The sequence below is a fragment of the Lipotes vexillifer genome, unplaced genomic scaffold (genome assembly GCF_000442215.2).
Source record: "Lipotes vexillifer unplaced genomic scaffold, Lipotes_vexillifer_v1.1 scaffold1017, whole genome shotgun sequence".
Classification (NCBI taxonomy): Eukaryota; Metazoa; Chordata; class Mammalia; order Artiodactyla; family Lipotidae; genus Lipotes; species Lipotes vexillifer.
In genome coordinates, this window is record NW_006772141.1 from 2,393,554 (window position 1) to 2,407,982 (window position 14,429).

Below are 14,429 nucleotides of genomic sequence, written 5' to 3' on the forward strand. Positions count from 1 at the left end.
ATGGGAAAGGAAATAGGCACCTAAGTTCAGGAAGCACAGACAGTCTCATACAGGATAAAGCCAAGGAGAAACACACTGAGACACATAGTAATCAAATTGGCAAAAATTAAAGACAAAGAAAAATTATTGAAAGCAGCAAGGGAAAAATGACAAATAACATACAAGGGAACTCCCATAAGGTTAACAGCTGATTTCTCAGCAGAAACTCTACAAACCAGAAGGGAGTGGCATGACATATTTAAAGTGATGAAAGGGAAGAACCTACAACCAAGATTACTCTACCTGGCAAAGGTCTCATTCAGATTGAATGGAGAAATCAAAAGCTTTACAGACAAGCAAAAGCTAAGAGAATTCAGCACCACCAAACCAGCTCTACAAAAAATGCTAAAGAAACTTCTCTAAGTGGGAAACACAAGAGAAGAAAAGGACCTACAAAAACAAACCCAAAACAATTAAGAAAATGGTAATAGGAACATACATATTGATAATTACCTTAAACATGAATGGATTAAATGCTCCAACCAAAAGACACAGGCTCGCTGAATGGATACAAAAACAAGTCCCATATATATGTTGCCTACAAGAGACCCACTTCAGACTGAAAGTGAGGGAATGGAAAAAGATATTCCATGCAAATGGAAATCAAAAGAAAGCTGGAGTTGCAATACTCATATCAGATAAAATAGACTTTAAAATGAAGAATGTTACAGGAGACAACTAAGGACACTACATAATGATCAAGGGATCAAGCCAAGAAGAAGATATAACAATTATAAATATATGTGCACCCAACATAGGATCACCTCAATACATAAGGCAACTGCTAACAGCTATAAAAGAGGAAATCGACAGTAACACAATAATAGTGGGGGACTTTAACACCTCACTTACACCAATGGACAGATCATCCAAACAGAAAATTAATAAGGAAACACAAGCTTTAAATGACACAATAGACCAGGTAGATTTAATTGATATTTATAGGACATTCCATCCAAAAACAGCAGATTACACTTTCTTCTCAAGTGCGCATGGAACATTCTCCAGGATTGATCACATCTTGGGTCACAAATCAAGCCACAGTCAATTTAAGAAAATTGACATTGTATCAAACATCTTTTCAGACCACAACACTATGAGATTAGAAATCAATTACAGGGGGAAAAAATGTAAAAACACAAACACATGGAGGCTAAACAATGCATTACTAAATAACCAAGAGATCACTGAAGAAATCAAAGAGGAAATCAAAAAATACCTAGAGGTAAATGACAATGAAAACATGATGATCCAAAACCTATGGGATGCAGCAAAAGCAGTTCTAAGAGGGAAGTTTATAGCCGTAAATCCTACCTTAAGAAACAACAAACATCTCAAATAAACAATCTAACCTTACACCTAAAAGAACTAGAGAAAGAAGAAAAAACAAAACCCAAAGTTAGTAGAAGGAAAGAAATCATAAAGATCAGAGCAGAAATAAATGGAATAGAAACAAAGAAAACAAAAAATCAATAACAGATCAATAAATCAATAAACAATAGATCAATAAAACTGAAAACTGGTTCTTTGAGAAGATAAACAAAATTGATAAACCATTAGCCAGACTCATCAAAAAAAGAGGGAGAGGACTCAAATCATTAAAATTAGAAATGAAAAAGGAGAAACTACAACAGACACCACAGAAATACAAAGCATCCTAAGAGACTACCACAAGCAACTCTATGCCAATAAAATGGACAATCTGGAAGAAATGGACAAATTCTTAGAAAGGTATAACCTTCCAAGACTGAACCAGGAAGAAATAGAAAATATGAACAGACCAATCACAAGTAATGAAATTGAAACTGTGATTAAAAATCTTCCAACAAAAAGAAGTCCAGGACGAGAGGGCTTCACAGGTGAATTCTATCAACATTTAGAGAAGAGCTAACACCCATCCTTCTCAAACTCTTCCAAAAAATTGCAGAGGAAGGAACACTCTCAAACTCATTCTATGAGGCCACCATCACCCTGATACCAAAACCAGACAAAGATACTACAAAAAAAGAAAATTATAGACCAATATCACTGATGAATGAATGCAAAAATCCTGAACAAAATACTAGCAAACAGAATCCAACAGCACATTAAAAGGATCAAACACCATGATCAAGTGGGATTTCTCTCAGGGATGCAAGGATTCTTCGATATATGCAAATCAATCAGTGTGATACACCATATTAACAAATTGAAGAAGAAAAACCATATGATCATCTCAATAGATGCAGAAAAAGTTTTTGACAAAATTCAACACCCATTTAATGATAAAAACTCTCCAGAAAGTGGGCATAGAGGGAACCTACCTCAACATAATAAAGGTCATATACGATAAACCCACAGCAAACATCATTCTCAATGGTGAAAAATTGAAAGCATTTCTTCTAAGATCAGGAACAAAACAAGGATGTCCATTCTCACCACTACTTTTCAACATAGTTTTGGAAGTCCTAGCCACAGCAATCAGAGAAGAAAAAGAAATAAAAGGAATACAAATTGGAAAAGAAAAAGTAAAACTGTTACTGTTTGCAGATGACATGATACTACACATAGAGAATCTTAAAAATGCCACCAGAAAACTACTAGAGCTAATCAATGAATTTGGTAAAGTTGCAGGATACAAAATTAATGCACAGAAATCTCTTGCATTCCTATACACTAATGATGAAAAATCTGGAGGAGAAATGAAAGAAACACTCCCATTTACCATTGCAACAAAAAGAATAAAATACCTAGGAATAAACCTACCTGGGGAGACAAAGGACCTGTATGCAGAAAACTATAAGACACTGATGAAAGAAATTAAAACTGATACAAACAGATGGAGAGATATACCATGTTCTTGGATTGGAAGAATCAGTATTGTGAAAATGACTCTACTACCCAAAGCAATCTACAGATTCAATGCAATCCCTATCAAATTACCAATGGCATTTTTTACAGAACTAGAACAAAAAAATCTTAAAATTTGTATGGAGACACAAAAGACCACAAATAGCCAAAGCAGTCTTGAGGGAAAAAAACATAGCTGGAGGAATCAGGATCCTGGACTTCAGACTACACTACAAAGCTACAGTAATAAAGACAATATGGTACTTGCACAAAAACTGAAATATAGATCAATGGAACAGGACAGAAAGCCCAGAGATTAAACCCACGCATCTATGGTCAACTAATCTATGGCAAAGGAGGCAAGGATATACAATGGAGAAAAGACAGTCTCTTCAATAAGTGGTGCTGGAAGAACTGGACAGCTACATGTAAAAGAATGAACTCAGAACACTCCCTAACACTATACACAAAAATACACTCAAAATGGATTAGAGACCTAAATGTAAGACCAGACACTATAAAACTCTTAGAGGAAAACATAGGAAGAACACTCTTTGATATAAATCACAGCAAGATCTTTTTTGATCCACCTCCTAGAGTAATGGAAATAAAAACAAAAATAAACAAATGGGACCTAATGAAACTTAGAAGTTTTTTCACAGCAAAGGAAACTACAAACAAGATGAAAAGACAATCCAGGAAACTTCAGTTTCACTCTTAAGGCCTTCAAATGATCAAATGGTACGATGAAGATGATGGCATGATGGTGGTGCTGGGATGATGATGATGATGATGATGATAACAATAATAATGATGAGATATGATGATGATATTGATGGGATGACGAAATGAAGATGATGGCATGACGGTGGTGGTGGGATGATGATGCTGTTGGTGGTAGGGTGATGATGATAATGATGATGATGATGACATGATGTTGATGGGATAAGGATGGGATGATGAAGTGTGTACGTACCCATGGATGCTGCTCTAATAATACCCAGTTTGGACAGAGGCAAAGATGGTCTGTGACAGGATACAAACTTGATGTGATCATGTCTGAGTTCTCATCCCTGCTCTATCACATTATAGCGAGGAGTTTAACCTACCTGAGCATCATTCATCCAAGATATTTAGACAAGATTTACCCAAAGAGACAAGGGATAGTCAAATTCTGCCCCTGACTGGCTGTGACTCCCCAGGAAGTCTTTGAAGAAAACTTTGGCTCAGAGAAGAAGCAGACAGAGAAGGCTTCCTGACCAGCTACACAAAGAAGGCCAACAGTCACCTACACCCAGTGAACTTCTTTCCTGAGCTAAGCTGACCTGACTGACCTTGAGCTGATGTGGGTTGAGAGGCTTGCCCTGCTCCTACACCTCACAAGCTTGTGTCTGGTGTCACCTCCCTGCCTCCCCTGACTTCCCCTCAGATTCCTTCCCGCTGAGATGTCACCCCCCCAATTCTTTCTCTGCTTCCACCAGCCCCTCAGCTTCCAAAGACAGCACCCACACTTTAATAATGGCTTTTTAAAAAATTTCCCTTTCTGCATGGTTTCACCTGCATATATACTTTAATTATTGAATTACCGTGAGCTTAAGAGTTTGAGTTCTGCTTTTCCACTAATATCATGTCCATTTAACATCATCGCTTGGGTTTACTTGCTGCAAGTTATTTCTAATACCAACAAGTCCCCTGGCATGAGGGCTGATTGGACTGTGTATCCACACTCAGAGTGTCAGAGGTGGGCACCATGCCAGGTCCATCTCAGCTTACAGGGAGCGTGCAGCCTGATTTTACAATTCCATGCCCACACTTACTCAAATATTCCCTGATATTGGATGCTTGGGTTCATTCAGATTTCCCCTTTTGTAAATGATTCTAGGATTAATATCTTTGGGCATGGACGTTTTCCCAGTTTTTGGATCATTTATTTCTTGGACCATTTATGGAGCACCTCTGCACAATCAGGTGGTCTATTTCAGCTTGGCCACGTCTTCTTCTGGTTTCTCCACTGCATCTCAGGGGAAATGCACACAACTAATATCCTCTTCCAAGATGATTCCTATTTAGTTTCTGGAAAACAGAGGCCCTCTTGAGAATGAAAGGGAAAAGAGAAGAATCCATTATTATTTGATACAGTTGGGATCATCAGTACCAAATATTCTTCATTTCAGGTGTCCACTGGAATCAGCCTGCTCCAGTGCTGCAAGCAGCTAGAGTCAGGGATGGTGCCTTCCCTGTAATGCCAGAACCTTCATATTATCTCAGATGGACACTATGGTGTCCCCCACATGTCCCCTCTTCAAGGATGATAAACACACCCCCTGGATTCGGATGGCTTACAGCTGTGTCCCTCACTGGGAACTGCTCTCCAAGTTGGTTAAAGCCATACCCAAGTTTATGTCCTCCCCAATGGATGGTCAGTGCCTAGATACATAGGCCCTACTCTCTTGCTCCAGTTTGGGACAATGAAGGGCCATCCCAGCTCCAGAGCTCCCCATAGGACAGGCTGAGGCCTCCAGGTAACCATATTACAAGTCAACTTCTCCCTCCACCTGACCCTTCCTTCCTCACTTCCTTACAGGAGTATCTCCCCAAAACACTCTCCAATGGAATCTCACGTACAACTCCTTCTCAGAGCCTGTTTCCAGGGAACTCAACCTAAGACATTGGTCTTTGCTGCCCAAGACTTTATAATGGTCATGTAAGTGGAGCAACCTCAGGGTTGGTTTGTTGTGGCAACTGGCACTAATTATCCTAACTACAACAGAAATTGGGACAGGAAGTAGACTTCTGTTGGAGCAATAAACCTAAAATGTGTGACTCTTCCTTAGTGGTAGTGTGACGGGCATTGCGGAAAATTAAGGCTTAGGACGGAAATATATCAATTCATTGTATTATAAAACAGCACAACATAGGGTCAAACTGTTGCTTGCAGTTACCTGGGAGGCAGACCATGGGCTTACTGAAATGGCAACTCCAAGGCAAGGATTGGAAAAATAACATTAGTGATACATGTTGGTTGCTATTGACTGGATTTGACAAGATATTATAAGAAGAGATGAGCTCAGCCAAAAAGAGGGCAATAGAGAGTCCAGAAAATTGGGGCCTTTCAGGGATGAAAAAGCCAACTGTTTCTAGATCCAAAAGAGGAAGAGATGGGATCAAAAGAGCCTTTAAGGTACAAAGTCCAGCCAAACGTCCCAGGAAAGATCAATCCACAGCAAAGATCAGAGTAAGGTTGTGGGTTACCAACCTGCTGCTCCAGATAACCTCAATGGGGCCTCTATTAAGTTGGGTGTAGCATGGGGCAAGGGAGCAAAGGAATAATGCAGATTGGGAACTAGTTTCAAAACAAGCTCTAGGTGCAGTTACTGATTCACGGACCCAGCTGGAAGCAAATATATCAGTAATGTACTGTCTTTGAGGATCATATTACCAAAGAACTCACAAAGCGAGGCTGAGGAAGCCTTTCACTGTTCAAGTCTTAAAACAATCCTTATGCCAAAACTTCCAAAACACCAAGTGGGTCAAGGAACCAAGCAGTCCCCAGAGAGGGCTTATTTCTCATGACCACTTCACATGCTACCAAGAAGCCTCATAAGAAAAGAAGAGCCTCCTAGAAGTCTCTTCTAGGACTAATAGAGAACAATGAACAAGGGAACATCTCCCAAAGAGCAGAGTCATTAAAATAGGGGATTTGATGGGTCTTCCCTGTAGGATTTCAGAGCCATGATGGACAGAGACTGCTGGGTACCTCCCATCCTCCCTGTCTTCTGATGGAAGTGCTTATTGAGGTCATATTGTCCCAGTTCCAACATTATATCCTGGGTGTGGGATTGGTAAGTGACTAGTTTTTTCAGTTCAGAGATCCCTGGACCAAGAGGAAGCATGTAGACCTGACGGGAAAATGGCTGAACATTTTCAGCAAATCCTGGGCTTAAAACTGGATGTAGCAACTGGAAGAGATTTTGGAGGAGGGGTTAAGTGGGTTGTGTGTAGGAGGGGAAGAGATCAAAGGGGTATTTGGAGCCCAGAGTGCATACTCAGTAGAGACAGTGCTCACCAAGTGTTCTGTGTGCTTTCCTACACTCCCCAGCTTTCTTTGCTGTTAGACTGGGGCCATGTGACAAGTTCTGGCCAATGGTTGGTGAAAGAAGTGATGTGTGTCTTTCTTGCAGGGGAGTATGCACCAAATGACATAGCTACAAGGTGCAAGAGGGACCTCTGAGCACATTGAACTTCACACAAGAAATAAATAGACCTTTATTGCATTAAGTCATAGAGATTCCTAGGTTTATTTGTTTCTGCAGCAGAGCCTAGGCTGTCCTGACTAATATTCCTACAATGTGCTATTTTCCTCAAGTCACTGAGCAGTAACAGTAGATAAAAAGGTAATGCATTTAAGTAGTTAAGAAATTTCCCAAATCTGATGCTGTTGGTCCCTGGATTTCTGGAACTTCTTCTGGACCAGTCCACAGGTTTGGTTGGATTCATTTTCTCTGTTGTTATTTCTGAGGAGTGAGGGGTGCTGGAGGATACCCTCCAGCTGATACCCTCCCTCCTCTTTCTGACTCCAGCCCTTCCACAAACTGTGTGGCCCAGACTCTCCTATGAAGGCCCCTCTCTCACTGTTTGTCTCACCAGAAAAGAGTGACAGGTTCCCAGACAATGATCATTACCCTTTCTGAAGACAGTCAGTCTAGGAAAGAGCACACTCCTTGGGTCCGCAGCCCCACCCAGAGCCAGCCTTCTTAGGGCATTTCTCTCCACACTGTTATAGATTTGTGCCAGTGCATTTAGACCAAGAGACTCTGAACCTTTCTGGGACATAGAGCTCTTTGAGGAGCATCTGTTCCCCATTCTAAGGATCTCTTTACCTAAAGTTAAGAATCTCAGGACTTAGAGCCTTAAACATGAAAGCCTGAAGGTATTTCTTCTTCCCAGCTCTGATATTTAGGAGTGTGGAAAGTACAGGGGAATGATCCAGGCTCAGCTCCAGAAAGTGTCCAGGTCAGGATCCAGGCTCTGCAGATACCTGCCATATCTGGATTGAGAAGCCTTATCCATTTCTGCGAAAGACAGTTTCCCCCTGAAGCCAGCCATCAACTGGCACGCGGTTTAAACAAGACTTTCTCATTCCTCCCTGAATAAACTTTGGCTTTTGAAAGTACAGAATCATCTAACTTATCCAGTAGTTCTTAACCTGCGTGTAAACCTCCCTTTAGTTTCAGGATGTTCAAAGGTTCCCTAAAGCCCTATCATGGGCCTCTTAGGGATTAAAAGGTTTTACCTAGAGAGGAAAAAAAACCCTCATATTTTAGGCTTTTTGTTAAATATATAAAAGGTCCTCCAAAGACTTTCTTAATGATGCCATTTGGACCTTATTTATTATTAAGTACACAACTTCAATCCATTAAACTTGGAATCGTAGTGTTTCAGCAGTAGAGATGCTCTTGGGGATCAACGATCCATGAAACAGCGGAGTGTCTGAAGGAGTTGCAGTGACCTCAAAGCCATAACGAGATACTAAGTATGCTGGGAGCCTCATCTTCTAATTATTTCAAACAACTGATTCATTTTGATCTCTTTTATATTATGGAGGACCACATAATATTCTCTAGAGGCAGGGGTGAAAATATAGTTTAGCTGCTCAGCAATTAAATTACTGATCTCATTTAAATGACCTTCAACTTACTAATGGAGAAACTGAGGCTCAGACTGGGCTCTAGGATAAAGTAAGCCTTACTTTTTAGGTCTACTTTGTTTTATATTTTTTATTTATTATAAACAATATTTGTTTATATATAAATACATTTATAAATGTATTTATAAATAGTACTATTTTCAAAGACAAACCCAACCTAGTTTTCATTGCACTCTCTACTCCCACACTGGGTTACAGTCAGGTCCGAGGTTTCCTGTGAAACCAGGTTGTCTCGTTTCTAAACTTTTGCTGCACTATTTCCTCTATCTGGAATGCCTTTCCTGACAGGTGCTTGCTTCCCTGCCTCTCCATCCCCCAAACTCACCTGATGCACACGAGTCCATTTTTTCAAATGGGGCTTTCTCTTTGCTTCCAGATAGAATAGACCACCTCTACCCTGAGCCCATGGAGCCTTCTGTCCATCAGCTTCTCATAAGTACTGCCTTGCCTTCTCAGCTGTGAGCTCTCTGAGCTCAAGATCTGTGTTTCATTGTTTCTGTATCCCCTGAACTAGAATATATATCATTTTGAGTTATTCACGAGCCTTGGCTTCTGTGACTTTGGATTTAGGAAGAAGAGCCCTTTTTACTTGAAGATTCCTGGTATGTTGAGAGACCATGCGAAGTGGGCAGCTGGAGCTACACTGGTCCTCAGGTCTGGGCAACCAACCACACCCTGCTGCAATTCCTTGCTCTCAGGGAGTCTTGTCCTTAAAAGTAAGGAAGCCTAAACTGCACACTTCTAACATAGGTCAAAAATGAATCTCAAAAGAAATTTTTTAATATTTTGGATTAAATGAATTAAATATTAATATTAAAATTAATATTAAAATATTATTTTAAAATATTTTGAATTTAACTTATCAAATTTATGGGATGCAGGAAGATCAGCACTGAGAGAGAAATTTATAGATTGCATGCAAATGTTAAAAAAGGAGAAAGATCTAAAATCAATAATTTATGTTTCCACTTAAGGAAACTAAAAAAGGAAGACCAAATTAAGTCCAAAGTAAGTGGAAGAAGAGAAATTATAAGAATTAGAGCAGAAATCTATGAATTTGAAAACAGGAAATCAACTAAGAAAATCAATGAAACGGAGAGCTGGTTCTTTGAAAAGATCAATAAAATTGATAAGCCTCTAGCCTGCCTAACTAAAAAACGGAGACAGAGAGAAGACACAAGTTACTAATATCTGAAATGGAAGAGGGGACATCACTATAGATCCCACACATATTAAAAGGATAATAAACGGATACTACGAATAACTCAATGCCAACAACTCTGATAACCAAGATGAAATGGACCAATTCCTTCAAATATACAATCTGACAGAATTCACACAAGAAGAAATAGACTATCTGAATAGCCATATATATATTATAGGAATTCAATCAATAATTAATAATCTTCCAAAACAGACAGCATCAGATCCAGATGGGTTCACTGGTGAATTCTACCAAACATTCCAGGAAGAAATTATACCCATTCTCTACAATCTCTTTCAGAGGATGGAAACAGAGGAAATATTTCCTAACTCATTCTATGAGACCAGCACTACCCTATTACCCAACCAGACAGAGACATTACAAGAAAACTACAGACTAATATCTCTCATGAATGTGTATGCAAAAATCCTCAACAAAATATTAACAAGTTGAATCTATTACTATATAACAAGAATTATACTCCACAACCAAGTGGGATTTATCCCGGGTATGAAAGCCTGGTTCAACATTCACAAGTAAGGGAGCCTAGAAAGAAAGTTGGGGAAAGAAATCTAAGAACTGAAAAGGGAGGATTTCCTGAATGATTTCTCTCTTTGGAAATCCTCATGGAATAGGACAGGCCCTGGAAGACACTAATTCTGCCAAGGTTAGACATCTGAATATGGTGGGAAAACTAGATTTATACTCGAGTTGTTCCCTGTCGTTGCCCCTCGACATTCAATGAAGTCTTTGGAATTTCTTGTGGTCTCAACTCAGGAATTCAAGAGCAGGGGCTTGGTCTTATGCAAGCTCCAATATTCAAGGGTAAAGGCATCCATATGGGAACCTTAATCAGAGGGAAGCTATCAGGGATGGAGCAATGGCTGCAAGGTGGGCTGTCACCACCCTGCACTTCGGTATGTTTCTATGAGGATATCTTTCCCCCAAAAGGCTCTTACTAAAACCAATATGAAGACAGAGCTTGGACGTATACTGAGCTATGGCCATCTCATGTGTTTCTCCCTTACATCCACACAGACAAAGGAGGCTCTTCACATACTAATGGCTACCGCTTACTGAGCACCTACTCTGTGCCAGGCACTTCATAAACATATTCCAATCATTCCAGCAATGGTTGAGGTCCCCAACTCTGATTATGGAGGAGAAATCTGAAGCTCAAAGAGGTTAAGTGACTGGCCTGAGATCCATAGCAAATAGCAGAGCTGGGATTTGAACCCAGGTTTGTCAGATTCCAAAGCTTATGCTATTTCTATTTCCAGTTTTGCTTTGCACCTGCTGCTTTGTCCCCTCCCTGTTAAAGACAGCTCCACAATATTCTAATTTCCCTACTCACTCAGCCATTACCCCACTGCCTACTGTGTACCAGGCACTGTGTGCCGTCAAAAATCTGGGACGACCAAGGCATGAGCGACAAAGGGCAAGGAGACGAACTTCCTGAAATTTGCGCCATCCAAATTGCCAAAGATGATCTCAGTTGAATGTGAGATAAAGGCCAAGATGGTCAGTGTGCCCTTCCCATTTCAGCTTCCCATTTTCACTTGCCTGCAGTTGCAGCTTGTGTCTGCCAGTGGAAGAACTGGGGTTAGAATCCACACTCCTTCCCTGCCCACACTGCCTGGCCATGGCCATTTATCTACAAAAGTGTGACGGCAGAAAAGTCATCTCTGGCTGTAAGCTCTAAGCTGACCTTCAAGGCCCAGGAATGGTCAGCTGGTGGAACCCCTGCTGTTCTTCCTGCAGAGCATTTTAACTGAATAAAGCACCCTTGGGAGCCAGTAGAATAAATCCATGGTGACGTCAAGGCAGGTGCTACAATAAGAGAGTTGGGGGCAGGTAAGGTCCTTCTGCCAAGCATCGAATTACTGGGTCACCGCTGAGAAAATTTCATCAAACAATGTCATTAAGTGCTTTGCATTTTATAAACTCAAGTACGGTAGCTTATATAAAGGCACACTGGAGTGACACTGATGTTTGGACTTCGGGTCTCTGAAACGCTAAGGGAAACATTTCTGGAACCTCCGTCTGAGCCCTTCCAATAACAGGAAACTCACTATTTAACACAGACTATTCTGTGTAGGGATGCCTGGGAGTGGAGTTCCATCTCCTTCTCTACCAGACTCTTTAGGGCCTGGTCTTTATACCCCGGACAGAAGAAAGAGGCCTCTTTCCCTGGGCCCCAGCCAGGAGCTGGAAGAGTCTAGCTCTTTCTTCATCAGAGTTCATTATGTTCACAGAAAGCAAACTCTTTATTGGGGAAATTTAGCTGGTTAGCAGAGGCCCATTTCTTATGCACTAGAGCTCCCTGCTGGCTACATGTGAATCTTGCTGGTCCTTGAACATTCTAAGTTAGAAAGCTCCCAGTTTCAGATGTCCAGACTTTTTACTTGTGAAATCAAACCACACGCCATTCAAAATCCATGAAGAAGGTAGTTTATTCCGTAATGAGTGCTGAGGGTGAACAGTATGGAGGGGGGTTGTGGAGAGGATTTAATTCGATTCCACATTACACTGGCATGAATTCCGGATGAATTAAAGAGTGACATATAAAAATATGGACTACTAAAAGAACTAGGAGAAAATATGCACATTATTTGATTCATGGTGGAAAATGCTTTATAAATACAGAACCAAAATAAGATTTCACAAAGGAAAATATTAATAGATTTGACAAGGAGAACTATGTTCATTTCCTCATGGCTGTTGTCTTGGATTGAAACAGACGTAGGACAGAGATTTGGTTTATTGCGAGGGGCTCTCACCTGTCAGGGAAGGAGTGAGACAAGCAAGACTGGCAGAAAGAAAAGCTGAACTGCAGTGTAATTGCAACAGAGATGACCACACAGGGAATTCTAGAACTAGGAGAGAGCCTCCAGCTGTCCTGAATCAAGGCAAAGGGCTCAGGCTTTTGTTTTCCCATATGGACCAGTCATTGGATGTGAGATGCCCTAGGGAGTCAGTTCCCAGGTGGGACAGAGCTGTGAGCCATCCATCAGCAGTCCTCCTAGCAGCTGGGGAAATGAGTGCCACTATCCTGCCTTGAGAATCTGGGTGGCACACTACAGCATCCAATACACCGATATTTGACTTGCCCATTGCATCCTACCCTTGGCGACATTAACAATGGATATTTTTAAATCATTGTCAGTTTCATGGGTAAGAGATTGAAGAGTGTTTTAATTTACATCATCTTTTTGTTCCTGTATTTACTGATTTTCCCCATCTGATGTGACATGCCTAGTCAAATGCCTTGCTCCTTTTTTCTACTAAATTTGGCTTCCCTATAAAGTGGAACAACCAATCAACAGAGGTAACTTGAGAGAGTGGAAGAAGGCAGGTCGTCTTCCGTCATCATTTGTTGTAAAGCTTTAAGTGTATTCTTAAGAACAGAAAAAATTTACATCCACATTTATTCTTACCCTCCATTCCAACCAGCTGTATTTCATTTGGATCCTATTCTCTTCCTTTTTGGTAAAAGCCCAAAGGCAACAACTTTGATGAATCCTGGCTGCCAACTGCTAAAATGATAATCAAGATCTTTTGAGAGAAATTTATCTTCTAGCAAAAAGGCACTTAGCTCCTTTCAGATATTCCAAAATCTAGATTTGATTACCAAAGCTTTGTATCCCCCAAAATTGTATGTGTGTACTAGCCTCTTAAAAAAAAAAAAAAGTTTTTTTTGTTTTTAAAGGCTTACCTTCTGAGCAAAAAAGATCATCACATTGTCAAGACACGAGACTTTTCTTTATAATGAATATAAATTTCACACGTTGGTATAGTAAAAGTGTTTTGAGAAGCGCTCTTGTTAAAATAGGCTTGGTGAAGTTAAAACTTTGAAAATCACCGCTCTCTGAGAAAGAACAATAGACAATTCAAGATAGAAACAATGACACTCCCTGTTGTCACAGCAATTTAATTCAATTTCACAAGTGACTGCTGAGTCTCTGCCATCTGGAAGGCACCTGGCTAAGTTTGGGTGCTTTATGCCCACATTTGGCTGTACAGCAACCAAGGACCTTCTATGCTCCTGCACAGCCTACCATTTTAGACTTTTCTCCAGCCACACCCACCATGCCCCATAAAGTGCAGCCGCATAGGACCCTGATATGGTTCCAGACGTGTCTCCCTGCCTCCCACCCTCCATATTGTGGATGAGGTTCCCTCTCATATCCTCTTTCTCTACACAGTGAACTACCTCTGAGACCTCAGACTGCAGCTCAGATCCTCTTTCTCTGTAAACTGTTGTCTCGCCCTCCGTCCCCAACAAAGTTCCTCTTCCTTCTCTAGGTTTCTGCAGTACTTTGTACAACGCTGATCACAGTCTTTCTGCAGTTTTTGACAGTTGTTCTTTCCCACCATCTATGAGCCTACAGATTCTTCAAGGGAAGGAGCTGTGCCCTGCAAGTTGTGTGGTGGGAAGCTGTAGACATTGTTAACACAAGTTTGTGAATGGGCACATGAAGAGATTTGGAAAGCAGTTAGTATTCACAAAATGTTTTCACAGAGTTGAAGTGATTTCATCATTAAAACAGACATGCAGGCTTGATACTGTGTTAGCCCATTTTTTTGTTTGGAAATGAAGTTGAGAGACAGAAAGAGAGTTCAGGGATGGGGACAGGGGAGAGGGAAAGA